This window comes from Eurosta solidaginis, chromosome 1 (assembly GCF_040869045.1).
Source record: "Eurosta solidaginis isolate ZX-2024a chromosome 1, ASM4086904v1, whole genome shotgun sequence".
Taxonomy (NCBI): domain Eukaryota; kingdom Metazoa; phylum Arthropoda; class Insecta; order Diptera; family Tephritidae; genus Eurosta; species Eurosta solidaginis.
This window is the reverse complement of record NC_090319.1, coordinates 100,707,304-100,722,433: the sequence shown is the minus strand read 5'-3', so window position 1 is coordinate 100,722,433 and position 15,130 is coordinate 100,707,304. Positions and strand designations below refer to the sequence as shown.

The window sequence follows — 15,130 nt, the reverse complement described above, 5'->3', positions numbered from 1 at the left end:
AATTGTAGCAAATGTCAAATGTCTACACTTTACTTCTGACAGTCAATGCATGGCAACACCGACATTAGGCCTCATGCGCAGCAATCATCTCGCGCACTACACGTCACGTACTACATGCCGCACTACACGTCACGCATTACATGCCGCACGACATATCGAGCACAATACGCCACACATGTCGCGTATTACATATCTCGACCAATCATTCATTTGGTCGAGATTTAAAATACTTAATCCAACATTATCGACAATACACGTCAAAAATAATGTTGAATGGTGGAAGTGCAACTTTTTAATACCTTTTCAGCCAGGTTTGAAACCGTTCCGTGTGGTGGCAGGCCACTTGTTGTGAAAACAAAGTTCACCACAAATCAAAATAAATCTTTAGGACTACTTCGGCGACAGCTACCGACATAAAATAAATTATAAAATCCCTACAAAATTTGGTCACAAAACCCAATCACGCCCATGCAAGTGTGACTAGGAATATAACCTATGACCTGGTAAAATGACTAGTCAAATGACGTGGAGTGACGAGAGCGTTTTTGCAGGGATGTACTAGAGGCGCTAAAGCACCAGCCACATCGTATGGATGCGTGCTAAATCCGTTTTTTCTTCGTATTTACTTATGGCCCTTAATTTTTATTTCAATAAAATGTTTTTTTTCTTGCGAAAATATATGAGAGATAATATTTTTTTTGGCTTACGCCACCCAAACAACATTCCGCCAACCTCAATTTGGGTATGATGAATGATATCAATATTCTTTCAGATCATGACCCGCTACCAAACTTTACTGGCCAAGTCAGAGGGAGGCGCAACGCGTTTCGACGTCGCTTGCCAGCTCTGCGGCAGGGACCATAGTCTACGAATCTGTCCCGAATATCGGAAAAAATCTCCAGAAGAGAGGTTGCGGGCAGTGCTTTTATATAAGTACTGTCCGAACTGTCTGTCACCCTTCCACCGGGTAAACAAGTGTAGCAGCAAGTATCGCTGCAAGAGGTGCCAAGAGAAGCACCACACCACGCTTCATTTAGATGAGCGTCGGCCGGTATGCGACGAGACAGCCACAAATGGCGACGACAACACGTCCGACGACGCGTTGTCAATCAACCTATCGGGAACGGCTAAATCCTGGGCTCAGCAGGTGGAGGAGGAAGAAATGGAGGAGGAGAGAGCAAAGGCGGAGGAAGAAATAAGTAAAACGGTGACAACAAGACCGTCAACGGTCAACCATGGGATGCGCAGTTTCCGGCCGCTGTTACAGCATGAAAGAAGCGCGGCGAAAGTAAACAAACGTCGAAACGAACGAAACAACTGGCGGCACCACGACATTGGACTCCAAGGAGGCCCGACCAAGTCATCCAAACGCGGCAGACAGCAGCGGCGAGATAAATCGACGCCATATCATTCTGACGCCCAAAATATGCAAGCACTATCGCGTGGTACACCGGAAGGCTTCCGAACCGGCCGGCTGCTCCCAGCCACTCCAGCGCCCATCATGCGGTCTTTCGTGCCCATTGCGCCGATGGCCATCGTACGCGTCGAATCGCGTGGGCACCTACACTTGGTACGTGCGATCATTGATCCCTGCGCCGCCAGCACCATCGTCGATGCAGAGCTGGTACGCGATTTGCAGTTAGAGCGCCAAGGACCAGGGCAATGTACCCTTATTCTGCGCGGCAAGTTCGGGTCAACGACTCGTGTCACTACCCAAGCCGCCGTGATCAACGGCCACTATCGGTTGAGTCCGCCATCCAATGTGGATGCAAAGGTTGCCGTTCCATTTGAATTTATGCGGCTTGCAGATCCGCAGTTCTACCGCTCATCGCCAGTTCGTCTTACACTCGGCGCTGATCTATACGCCGAACTGATGGTGAGCGGAACGCCAGCAACAACAGTTGGCGGTCTCCTGACCCAACCGACCGTATTCGGGCTGGTGGTCTCAGGAGCCTGCCAAAAATAGGAGCGTTTAATTAGAACTAAGTAATTACAGCACGGAATTTAAAACCACGTACGTGTATTTAATAACATCTTTTCTTTTTCTTCTCAGGACAACGAGACACGAAGTCCATCGTGCGACGTGCAGTGCTTGCAGTCCGCATCTGCACATCGACATAACGGCTTACTGGACGTGCGATCGCGTGTCATTCCTTTTTTTCCTTTTCATTCTTTTTTTCTTTGTTGCTTACGGCAAGGGGGCCGGTATGTTTAGGCCACAGGCCTAAATATATCTCCCCCCCCCCCCCCCCTCGTAACATAACTTTCTTTGTTTTATTTTCTTCGTTACTACCACCCGCATATTCTTGTGATATACACACAGGCATGTGTGAGTGGTAGTACGTATGTGTCTTAGACGTTTACCGCTGTGAGCCCGTGGTACAGCAACTTTGTTGCCGGGAAACCCAACGAAGTGGCTGTATCGTGGGTTCATCGGCTCATGTGGAAAAGAGTCTCGTCCTCTTTTAATCCAGCAGCCAGCAAAGGAACACGTAATCGCCCGTTCACGTAAGTTCAACTTTTCAAAATTATTTTCACATATATATCATTTTCCACAACATTTGTTAAACCTTTTCTTAACACTTGATGTATTTATATAAATAAAAGCACTTTGTGAATTCTTTTATTAATACGAAATCCTTTTGGTGTTTTTATTTTCTTCCTTTTTTTTTCGCCTTAACCTAATCTTTAACAAATACGTGGGTGCGCGCCGTTGCCACCACGCATTTGTTCACAAATAAAAAAGTTGTATGTTCAGCTGTCGCATGCTGCCACTTTGTATCGTTCCGCCATGGATAAAGCGAAGAAACCCAACTATTAAATTTCACCACAGACATTGGTGAGTTCTTCGGTGATGACAGCGTTTCCACTTTGGCCAGAATCGCGAATAAAAGAACTGGTAACGATTTTCGGTTACATAATGTTCTGGGTACTATTTTACCGGTAACGCTCAGAATCGGCCCGTAAGTGTACATTTTTCAGTTTTTCATAGTTAAGGAATTGACCTCCAGATTCTTGTGGTACACAAATATAGTGAACTTGGGTACAGAAATACAAATTAAAAAGTTTTTCACAATAATTTGAAAAACTCTACCTTTTCTCTGCTTTTTGCACTTAAAGGAGTAACCCTCCGTAATAAATTAAACTTTTAATAAAAATCAATAACTCTGAACTGAACATTTTTCGCCATGATATAAAATTAAAACGCTGTGGAACAGGAGCAACACTTTTGTGACTACATAAACCCTGTTTCAATCTTTTACGTCTCTGCTCAGAACCCTAATTGACCGTTTTCAACCGAAACAACAATGGCAACCCAGATTTTCCCGTTATGCTCACCCTACAAGGCGGAGATAACTACCCTACAAGAAACGCTGACAGTTTTACTAATACACTCACACTTGTCATTGACAATGCTGATCCCGCGATGACGTAAACATTGATACTCAAATTTATGTATGTTCCTTTGTTCGCTCACGCATGTCCGCATGTTCCCGACGACAGCCTATATCATGAAAAAGGACTCAAACTGGGGAAGCTTCGGACACCTGGTACAGAACAAAAGAACATACAGCAGACACCATTATGCATGTGAGACAGATACATAATTCTCAACGGAATTTTATGTATGCGAGAACAGTTTATCCGATTTAATCATGTTGTCACTACTGACTGTCATATGACAATCAAATGATTATCACGGTTGTTTTGTTATTTTTTAAATTCCGCCATTTTCAACCGACGAAAACCATATAAAAAATAAGTTTAAAAAATGAAAAAGAGAGCATTTCAAAGCTCCATGCTAAAAGAAAAAAAATCAAAAATAATATTAAAAAATACCAAAAGCTGTCGGAATGTATGGGCGCACTCAAAAAATAGATACGCGAAAAATAATAGTGGTTAGTGGTGACTCATTTTTAAATGTCTTTCCGCATGAGGAAAGCGCTCTTCTGTTGTTTTGTTATTTTCTGAATTTAAACATTCTGAACTCGAATTCTTATAAAACTATTTATTTTAAACAAATAACAAACATGAATGCTTTTATCACGTACAAAATTAAAAACGTAATGTAATAAAGTAAATAAAAAGCAAAAAGCATTGTTTCATTTTTGGCGGAATTTAACAATGGTCATTTATGATAGCATAACAGTCAAACCTGATATCTACAGTAAACTATCATTTATGACACTTTTTGATAGTTAGAGTGTCAGCACTGATGCAGGAAAAGGAATGAGAGTGAGCAGTACGGCTATATACTTAATCAGTAGGCCATGTTGGTGTATAAGAAGGAGACAAAAACTCACAGGTACACAGTTGTTTACATCACATTTGCGCAAGTCCCCTTAAGTTTGTGATAGAAAGTTTGTATGAGGCGCTGATCGTTAGGTTGACATTGCTGATAATCACATGATAGTCATATGACAGTCAGTATTCTTGTAGGGTAGTTGACCCACCCATTCAAAGCTTTTTTCGCTCTCCACCATGGTTCAATTATGCACAGGTTGGCTCATCTCATCAGCTGATTTTATTTATGTCATTGCATGGTCGAAGGGATTGTCAAAAGGAGATGGCAAACTCAAAATGAAACCAACATATTGGCAACCATTGTAAATTTTACCAAGTAGCGCAACTAACAGCTGATCGGTGAAAATTCGCACATTCACACCCACAGTTCTCGACTCAGTTTCAAAAAAAAATTTAGATTATTTAATTCAAATTTTAAAGTGATATAATCCTTACAAATTTATGTATACAGAATATATATGGCGTTTTCGTTGTTATTGAAACAATAGTTTTATTTATATTAAAGCTTTTATCATTTTTTTTTTAACTTTGAAAAATCTCCGAACACCATTCCTTCATTATATGACATTCGACTGCCTAGTCCACTGCCTTCCACTCTATTCGCAACATAACCTCTACTTAAGCTGCCAAACTATATAGTAAACGATGTTGGCAACATTTTACTTACACATACAAAAACTGCTAAGTTTTATGTTTCCAATCCATACCATTCGCACCAACACCAATACACAGATTTTGACAATTTGAACAGACATATTTTGTTGCTTTACAGATGAGCCAACCTGTATATAGTTGAACCATGCTCTCCACTAACCAATCGACGTTTCATGCTGTCATCGAAATGACAGTTCATTGATTATTCCGGGAAACTTTGAAACGGAGAAAAATAGCATTGTTTACAACGAAAAATATCTTGTGCTTTTAGTTGTGACATGTGACGGAAATTTAAAATTTTGTTGCAGAGAACACCTTTTTGCGTTGGCGGCCTTCGCCCAAATAATATTAAGTTAATTTTAGTTGTGACATGTGACGGAAATTAAAAAGGTAATAGTCTAGTTGAGGGGTCGACTGCTAATACGCTACCAAAAATATCGAGTGAGTGTCAAAAGAAGCGTATTAATCTCGAGAACAATAATCCGAAGGCGGAAAAGAAAAATTTTATCTCTGTCCGGAGATATTTGCAGTTGAAGTTGGCGATTTCCATGTGGTTGTTGTTGTGTTTATACCCACAAAAAAAATTGTGCATCACCGTGGCGGTTTCGTTAATATCTTTTGAACGAGTTAACATTTTTATTCTCCGCCTTCGGATTATCAATACTGATGTCAAGACGCGTCGTTTGACACCTCTCTCGATATTTTTGGTAGCGTATTAGCAGTCGACCCCTCAACTAGGCTATTACCGTTAAAAATTTTGTTGCAGAGACCATCTTTCTGCGTTGGCGGCCTTCGCCAAAAATAATATTAAGGGTAACGTTTTACAAGACGGTGCACCACCTAATTTAAAAATATCAAATAATAATAAAAACGGAGCTCGAGGCGCATCTTTTGATTCCTCGTTTGATAATTTTTGATAAAAATTAGGTGGTGCACCGTCTTTTAAATCGTTACCGTATTAAGTTGTATAGAATCGACGGGATGGCCTACAAGGTTTCATGTCATACTAAATCGCTGCCGATATGGTCGGGCTAGTACCTTAATTGTTCCCGGAACGTACCCGATCTGCATCCGGCAAAGGACCAACAAAGTCGATAACGGGGAGTGTCCTTATCGCTACAACAACAACAACATTATTTACTTTGGTAATAGTGCAGTTTACGTACCCACCGAAAGTTGGGCAACAACATTATTTACGTTGGTAATAGTGCAGTTACGGTACCCACCGAAATTTGGGCCAAAATTTTCGAGTGAGGTATCAAAAGACGCGTATTTACGTTTAGATCCATAATCCGAAAGTGGAAGTGGCTACCGCCACGGTGATCAACAATTTTTTTTGTGGGTACAAACACAACAACAACCACATTAAAATCGCCAAATTCAACTGCAAATATCTCCGGGCAGAGATAAAAATTTTCTTTTTCCGCCTTCGGATTATTGTTTTCGAGATTAATACGCGTCTTTTGATACCTCACTCGAAAATCTTGGCCCAACTTTAGGGTGGGTACCGTAAACTGCACTACTACCTTTACTTTCTGATTTTCATTCATACGTATGTGCTTTTTTAAATAATAAAAAAAATTTTATATTATTCTAATAGCATCTCCGCCGGGTTGCGATGCAGCTCAGAATATGCCAAAATCAGAGGAAATCTACAATTAAATGCAGATTCACGTGTCATTTGCCAAGGATACAAGGTACTTTACAACCAACATGCTTTGGAATACGGTACCAAACTGGTTGGATGTATTTCCCTAAAAAAGGGGTGAACTACAAATCTTGGTTTGCCATGATTTGCTTCGGTAATTTATATTGATTTGTATTGATTAAAAATTGCAATAGTAGATAATGTAATGTGAATTAAAATTGAATAGGTAGCCAGAGCAAAAAAGGCAACTGATCGGCATGCAACTGTTATTTATGTGGCGCCACCGGGAGCTGCTGCTGCTATCCTAGAAGCATTAGAAGCAGAAATGTCTGATTGTTTGCATCACCAAAGGTGTGTCATAACATGATATGGTTCGCGTTAAGCACGCTCTCTTTAGGCAAAAAAAAAAAAAAATCGCGTCTAGTCAGGCCCGATGGTCCAGGAATCATCGCACCAGAAAGGGTAAGTAAATTGGCTACCTTACCTTTTTTATGCTTTTGTTGATAATCAACTGAAGAATGCAAATACGACAGAGTTCGAAGTTCATGTGAAAACCAATCAATTTTTTTAATTAGCGTTTGGTGAGAAAAATACATATGTATGTATGCATAGAACTGCATAGAAGGGGAGGAATTAATTAATTATTATCAGTAGATTTACAAGATTTTTGCCATTTTCCCTGCGTCGCAGTTGTCATTATATTGCGTCAACAGAGGACATCAACACCTTACTACCCACAGCCAGTTAAAATTTTAGTAAAATTTGCTCTTTTCATCACTGTTTCAAAACGTGGAAAGTTATATATCGAGCATTCCATGGAGAATGGTACATTTGAGCAGACTTTCGCATTGCGGTCATTATTAATGTTCAATCCCTAGAAGGTTTAATGTAGTCATGTCAATAGTTCCCGAGATGGTGGGGCTAGTACCACAATGGTACTTGTTACCGGAACGTGGGTAGATAGATAATTTATTGAGGATTGCACATCTTCACAGCACCTCATCCTAGCCGACTTCCTTGATGAACCCCAGCAGTGTTCTTGGCTTGAGGGATTAAATGTGGGAATGCTCTGGCCATGGTGAGCCCATAAACTTAGCCCTACGTCTTGAAATAGCGCCGCAATCTAGAAGTATATGATCCGCCGTCTGCTGATCCATCACAAAATCGGTATGTGTTGTTCGATATTATGCCCAGCTTTTGCATGTGACTGTTCAGTCTACAGTGTCTTGTAAGAATAGCCGTTAGGATTCTTAGGTTATCTCTTTGAGAAGCCTATTAATGCCCTATATCGAGTTGTGCTGTAACCCCCTAACAGTAACTTAGATTGACTCAGGCCTGGCATATTGCGCCAGTGTTCTCTCTTTTCCCTCCCTTCTACTATTAGGGGCATTTATTGAGTGAGCCAACTGCCAGGAACGGCTTGGGATCGATGGGTCATGCAGTTGCTGCCTCTCTTTCCGGGTTGTCCGCCTGCTGTTGTTGTTATAGCAGTGCTTCGCCCCATCCAATAGGTGCGACCGATCACAAATTGTCATCAATGTCTTCTAACGGGAGTCCAAGTTTCTGTTTCAACAGGGGTGGACCAGATCTCCTTCCAATTGTATGTATTTATTTGAAAATTTGTTCCTAGCACAACAATTTTGACAAATTATTTAACAGTGCTAGTCATGAATAGCATGAGCTATAAAAATTGAACATTTATAATAATAAATTAGATTAATCAAATTAAATTAAATATAGCGGACAATAGTGAAATATTTATGTATGTAAATGTAAATCTTAAAACTAAAGAAAAGTAGTTAATAAATATTAAAAGACAGCAGTAGTGATGATAACCTTTGGCTGGTTATAGATTGAATAGTATTTAACAAATAAAGAAAGACACAGAGAAAGGAAAAGGACTTAGAAATGAACATTTTAACAACAACAATTTGAGATCCAGTTTAAGAGTCGTTAAGAAATGATGGTAGCTCTTTTCTGAAGTGCAGAGCATTACTTAAGAGTCGAAGACTAGTAGGTAGCGAGTTCCAAAGACGTATTGCAGTAACAAAGAATTGGCGCTCAGAGGTTAGCGAGCGGTATCTGATGTGCTTAAGAAGAAGCACCGATCTTGATGATTGCAGAAAAATAAGCTTACGATATAGATAGTCAGGTTCCTCCGTGTGTATCAATTTATGGAGGAAGGACAGTGTTTTGACTTTTAAAAGATTTTCGAAAGAAATGTTTAGCAACCTTTCAGCATGTTGAGATACGTGGTCAAATCTTTTCAACCCATAAACATATCTAGCAATGTTGTTGTAAACAACATTTAGTTTGTTCTTGCACAGATAGTCACAGTTTGAGTAAATCACACAACCATGGAGTAGCGTAGGTATTAAGTACGCTTTAGCCAGAAGTAGTCTTATGTGCAAAGGCGTGAAATACTGTGTTAACCATAGTGTACGAAGCATTCCATACACTTTCCCAACCTTTCTAAAAATATGGTCTTTCCATGTCAATGTTTTGTTAAAAATTACACCGAAGTTTTTCGCCGTATCTACGTATTCTATAACGGAATTGTCGAACACTACATTCTCTAAATCATTAGTGGGAAAAGACCATGAGAGGAGTGTTAGAGGGGTTGGTTCCACAATACAGTTAAAGAGATGGTTGGTGTCATGTGGGGACACATCACAAGTAGGACAATGTTTTGTATGTCGGGGTTGATTCTGGATAGGTAAGAGTTTAACCTGTTACGTTATCCAGCTCGAAGTTGAGCTAGAGTGACTACTCTCGTTTCCCTAGGGAGAGTGCGTTCCTCCTCTGCTAGTTTTGTTCTTTGAGTACAGGAATCACCGGCATAGAGGTCCGACGCCTGTTTGTGGAGTTCACTGAAGACATGCTTGTGTTTTTAAGCTTCATACGGCTGTGTTCTCAGGTGCCGTATTTCCTCATAACGTAATGAGGCCGTGAACAACAAGAGCCACAAAAGATTTATAAAAGTTACGAGGACGCTGGATTTTGGGATCTAGCCCAGAGCAACCTGTCCGATGCAACCATCCCTTGCACGTGAAACACTGACTAGAGTATTTATTTTTTTAATTTAATTTATTTATTATTACGGCTGTTTAGGCCTAAAACTTAAACAACTAATTACAATTCATTGTTATAATCACTTATTTCTATTGAATATGCTGTTGGAATGCCATGTGATTCCGATCAGCATATTTACTAGCGTGACAAAGGGACGAGTCTGGGAGCCACTCATTTAAGGAAGGATGGAAAGGACGCGTTTCCAATCCTCCATTGCTCCCAGCTTAAGGCAACAAAATTTGGAACTTATATTTTTCAATTATATGTGTATTTTAAGCAGTCGGAATGTATTAGTCTCCGATCAACACAGCTAAACATGTCTTTGGATGTTGGAAATTGAAAATAACGTGTATCCAATCACCCCTCAACTTTGTTTAGTAAAGACGCTGTCGGAATGCATGAAGATTCCGATTAGCACAGCTCAACATATAATGGGAGGTTGAAAAGGACGTGTTTCCAATCCCCCCTGCTCCAACTTTTGTTTGGCCTTATTTTCGTTATTTTTGTTACACATTATATAATTTTATTGTTATATTAATGCTGTCGGAATGCGAGTGATTCCCTTTTCGCGCTCCAGTATCGGATATATCATGTAAAAAATAAGAGGAGAAAAACTTTATCTTATTGGAAGGGTTTAACAATGCTCCAATAACCTTTTTTTAAAAGTATTGAAGTTATTACTGCTTTTTATGTGATTCAGAAGTTCATTGAAATATTTCAGGCCCTTATATATATGACCGTCCTAAAAAGATTCTTTTCCGGCAAACGCAGCAAACTCATTTCTCAGGACCGGGGTCAGGAGAAGGACCCGGATTGGGGTCGATACCTTCCCGGAAGAGGAGAGTATGGCGCAGACCCGCTGTAAGGATCTGCTGGGAGAATGACAATTTGTGGGAGGGACGCAATAAATTAAACACTGAGTCCGCCTGCTCATTACCTTCTACTCCCCTGTGGCCTAGGACCCAGGGCAACAGTACTACGTTGTGTGCTCCTAATTGATTTAGCTTTTCTACTCACTGAAGGACCAGTGCTGACTTTATTTCGAATGCCGCAAATGCCTTTAGTGGGGCCTGACTGCCTGACTGAGTATGGCAATTGTTTCATTGGGGTATCAGCGCTGAAGGTTCAGCTTAGCGCACTAACTTATGGCGAATACTTCCGCTTGAAAATGCTCGGATGTGCTTTTAGAGTTACTGATATTTTGGCTCTGGGTCCGAAAACTCTGGCTCCAATCCCCTCTGGTGTCTTCGAGCCATCTATGTACCATACGATCTTGAGCAAACTAGTAATACATTGCACCCGCCCATACCTATACAGCCGTACCAAGAGACTGAGCAGCCCATTACATTTTGGCACAACCGGAACACTTCTGGACATCCAATCTATATGAAAGCTATGCATTCAAAAGTGTTTGTACCAGTGGCTGGTGCACACCGAACTGGACCAATGTATGCTATATTGATGCCTGCACAAATATCAAGCTATGTTTATGTGAATAATGTTACTGCTTATGTCCATTTGCACGGCTGGGCACATACAGTACCTACGTTTATACAAGGTGGAACACCACACTATCTACATGGCGATGTAGCCACCGATCACGTTGTTTTAAGAGATTAATTAAAATACTGCTCACTGCTTTCTGGCGTCACATGCCTTTAAATTAGGCTTGGTCAGTGATAGCAGATGTAGGAAGTGCGGGTTGGAGGAGGAAACGATCGATTACGTTCTGTGCCCGTGCCCTGCGCTTGCCAGGCTAAGACTCCAGCTGACAGCTGTCAGATCTAGAAGCAGCAAGTGGCTTTAGTTCTAGGAAGCTTCTGGTATTTGTCAAGAGGACGGAGTTATTTTATAACATGTCCTGGTTGTTGATAGGGTTTTTAGCTTGGTCGTTAAAACAAACTTCTGGTAACACTACGGACTCATTCAGTCTATGTGAGGTCGTCATGAACCCGCCAGTTCAACCTAACCTATATTTTGTTTTAGTTTTTACTATAGAATCAACCGTTTAAGTAAGCGATGTCAGCTAACTAAGCGCCTTCAAATGTAGATCCATAAGGAACATGGGGTCGCCAGAGCCTCGGCTGTTAAAGAAACAGGATTCGCCACGGGTAGGTGAGGTTCACAATTGGGTTGGAGAAGCTATATATTGCGCTGGCAACTCATTGAACGGGTTGCGCTACACAACCCCCTGAACCAATTTGGTATTTTAATCGCCTCTTACGCAGGCATGCCTACCGCGGGTATACTCTAAGTTCCCTAACCCGCTGGGCCATGAGAAGCGTTAGTGACCTTGGGTGTCCCAAGGAATGTTCCGTCGTGTCTTGTGTTGTTGGGTGAGGCCAGGCAGCAGCGTGCAACAAATGCACCATTCAGGAGGATACCCTTGCTGAGCCCAGAAAATCTGAGAAAGTTGGATGTACTGGTCGGATGCAGCAAACGAGTATATTCTGTAATAGCATATGATCAACTTGGAGATAACCAAACGTTTATTTTCCTGTCCAACAGGGAACTGGTTCTAGACCCTGCTGCTAAAGAAGGATAGGCGTAGTCAAATCAATTCGTTCCCGGGTTACTCGGGGAAATCAGTTTTAGCAGTACTTTGCACTTTTCATACTGCACGTCCATACAAGAACTACGGATAATAAATTAAACAGTTGTTGTTGTTGTTGTTGTTGTTGTTGTTGTTGGTGTTGTTGAATTAAACAGTCATCTGCATTTGTTTGTTTTTGTAGCACGTCTAATTTGCTTCGTAACATCAATCAATTATACCTTGTTATAATGTTGTGTTCTCTATGAATGCAATAGCGAAGTATCTTCGGGTACCCCTGATTCTAGTTATCTGAAATCTCCTTGAGTCCCTTGTGCCTTTGGCCTCTCAGAAAAGAGCTAATTGTGGAGCCATATTTATAGAACACTTCTCGGATTAAATATATTAAAAACTTTAATCTCTCCTTACTGATATTAGTTTCTTTCTCATTCTAGGTAATTTGATTTTGACGATGTGCGCATAGCAATATTCCAAATATTCCAGCTGTAGCTGAAGGAAGAACATAAATTTGCTCAAATTATAAGAAAACTGCGACAACTATCCCCCCGCCTTTTTAGTACCACAGATAAGGCGCTAACAATCATACTATGGGAAAGGGTCAAGACCAAAGGATCAATATCACCTGTAAATCGAGTTTGATAGCACGAATTGGGGCTTCCGGTATTATCCCTACAAAACTCATATGGCTCTGCAAACTGATGTTGAACAACACCACCAGCGCAGGAAAAATTGGGCATCATCACTGAACTTCGAAAGTTTCAGAGAGGGCACAGCTATTAATAGACGTTATTATACTTAGTTAGCTTGTACATATCAATATACACATATGTAAAGTTCACTAGAGTAATAAGGGAATAATTTAAATTGTAAAAAACATTGTATATATGAATTATTTATAATTAAATACTATCTGAACATAAAGGACGCGTTTCATTCATGGAAAAAGCGATTTGACAGAAGGTAACCGGTACGGGTAACCGATAGGCCAGTTACCCGTGTTGTTGTTGCATATGTTTTGGTTAGCGATAACGAAAACATAACTGATGAAGTAACTTAAAAATATAAATAACATCGAGCGAGAAGGAATGTCGAAAACACAATAGGTAAGAGCGAGAAAGCGAGTCACACGTACACTATTTTGAGCAGGCATGCTTAACCAACGAACCGATATCATTTCGTTACGATAATTAACGTTAATAAACGAAACAAAGTCATTTCGTTTCGTTTATTAACGTTAAGAACGTCAAATTAACGAAATGATTTTGTTTCGTTTTCTGCCATATCAAAACGAAATCAAATCGTTTATGTTGCTTATTAATTTCAAACTATGCTGGCAAAACTGATTGGTGGCGGAGTCATTAAAGGTGAAAGCATTAGCCAAGCTGGTTGCAACTTTTCTCATGAATTTTGACAGTACGAACATTTATCAGAGTATTTTTGACATTACCACAACGAATTACACATACAAATTACATGGAGTTTGTGTGTGTATGTCCGCTCGCTGTTACCACCTTACGGCTTTACCATGGCTATAGCATTGCCAGCACAATTCAAACATAAAGTATCACGTTTCTGTTAACGTTTTTAACGCTAACGAAAGCTTTTCGTTTCGGTTAAAAACGAGATACAATTTATCTTGATAATTTCTTTATCGATAATATTTCGAAGTGTTTCAACGGAAACTGTGGAAATTTTTTGATAAACGATTAGCTTAACGTTAAGGTGCATCCCTGATTTTGAGAGAGCGCATGCGTTACCTTTTTCATGACAGCAATGTAAAAGTCATTAAGAATATAATTGGTGAACAATTTATTGGTGACGATTAAGTAATCGATTAGGCAACGGGTACCTGTCTTGTAGGGGTGTTGTATAACCGATCTAAATATCTAGCCGTCATTAATATTATTATAAAAAAAGAGTTTTTTTGATTAGTCGGTTATTTCATCAACAATTAACGACAATGTGTTTGCCAACACTTTTCTTTTTAATGCCTGGCATAAATTATATATTAGGTGAAATGTTATTGTTCTGGTACATTTTATTGACTGAGCAATTTTTTATGGTGAGAGTTCCATTGTAGTAAATTCAAAATTATATGGGGGCTAACGAAAGTGTGGCGAATTTTTGGGCAATATTGTGAATTTTTACCTGAGTGAAAAGAAAGAAAAGTACCAATCGTGGCTACTGCCTAAAAGGTCTAAAATTGAAGGGACCAGCGGACCAAACGGGGTTGAAGGGACCATTTTTGGTCCAAATGGTCCTAAGTGGCAACCGTGAAAGCGAAGAAAACTTCCTTTTAAATTTCTCCACAGACACTGGTGAGTTTTTCGGTGATGACAGCGTTACCACTTTGGCCAGAATCGCGGATAAAAGAACTGGTAACGATATTCGGTTACATAATGTTCTAGGTACTATTTTACCGGTAATGCTGAGAATCGGGGCGTAAATCTAACAGAATAACTCTGGTAATAGTCTAGTTGAGGGGTCGACTGCTAATACGCTACCAAAAATATTGAGAGAGGTGTCAAAAGACGCGTAGTAATCTCGAGAACAATAATCCGATGGCGGAAAAGAAAATTTTTATCTATGTCCGGAGATATTTGCAGTTGAAGTTGGCGATTTTCATGTGGTTGTTGTTGTGTTGGTACCCACAAAAAAAATTGTGCATCACCGTGGCGGTAGCCACGGTTATACCACACACCCGGACTTGGTTACCACACACCCAGGGTTATGTTTTATAAGCGCGGCCAAAGGCTGCCAACTCAGAAAGGTGTTCTGCGCAAAAATACTATGGATCCCATCCCCGGTTTCGGAGGTACCCGCGGGCCTTTTTTCGGTTTTTCGTTAATATCTTTTGAACGAGTTAATATTTTTATTTTCCGCCTTCGGGTTATTAATAC

The 15,130-nt window shown here is 40.3% G+C and overlaps 1 long non-coding RNA gene across 7 annotated transcripts; it reads left to right on the top strand.

Annotated features, from left to right (window-relative positions):
• Positions 1 to 4,914: 4,914 nt before the first annotated feature.
• Positions 4,915 to 13,134, top strand: LOC137236595 (uncharacterized). 7 transcript variants are annotated; one of them, XR_010948510.1, is made up of 6 exons: positions 4,918 to 5,349; positions 5,726 to 5,772; positions 5,923 to 6,104; positions 6,560 to 6,761; positions 6,834 to 7,069; positions 12,665 to 13,134. It is a non-coding gene; the product is annotated as an uncharacterized lncRNA (long non-coding RNA). The 7 variants fall into 7 exon arrangements; XR_010948505.1 differs by having other exon boundaries at positions 4,915 to 5,349; positions 5,726 to 6,104; XR_010948508.1 differs by lacking the exon at positions 5,726 to 5,772 and having other exon boundaries at positions 4,919 to 5,349; positions 5,887 to 6,104; positions 12,665 to 13,133.
• Positions 13,135 to 15,130: the final 1,996 nt, after the last annotated feature.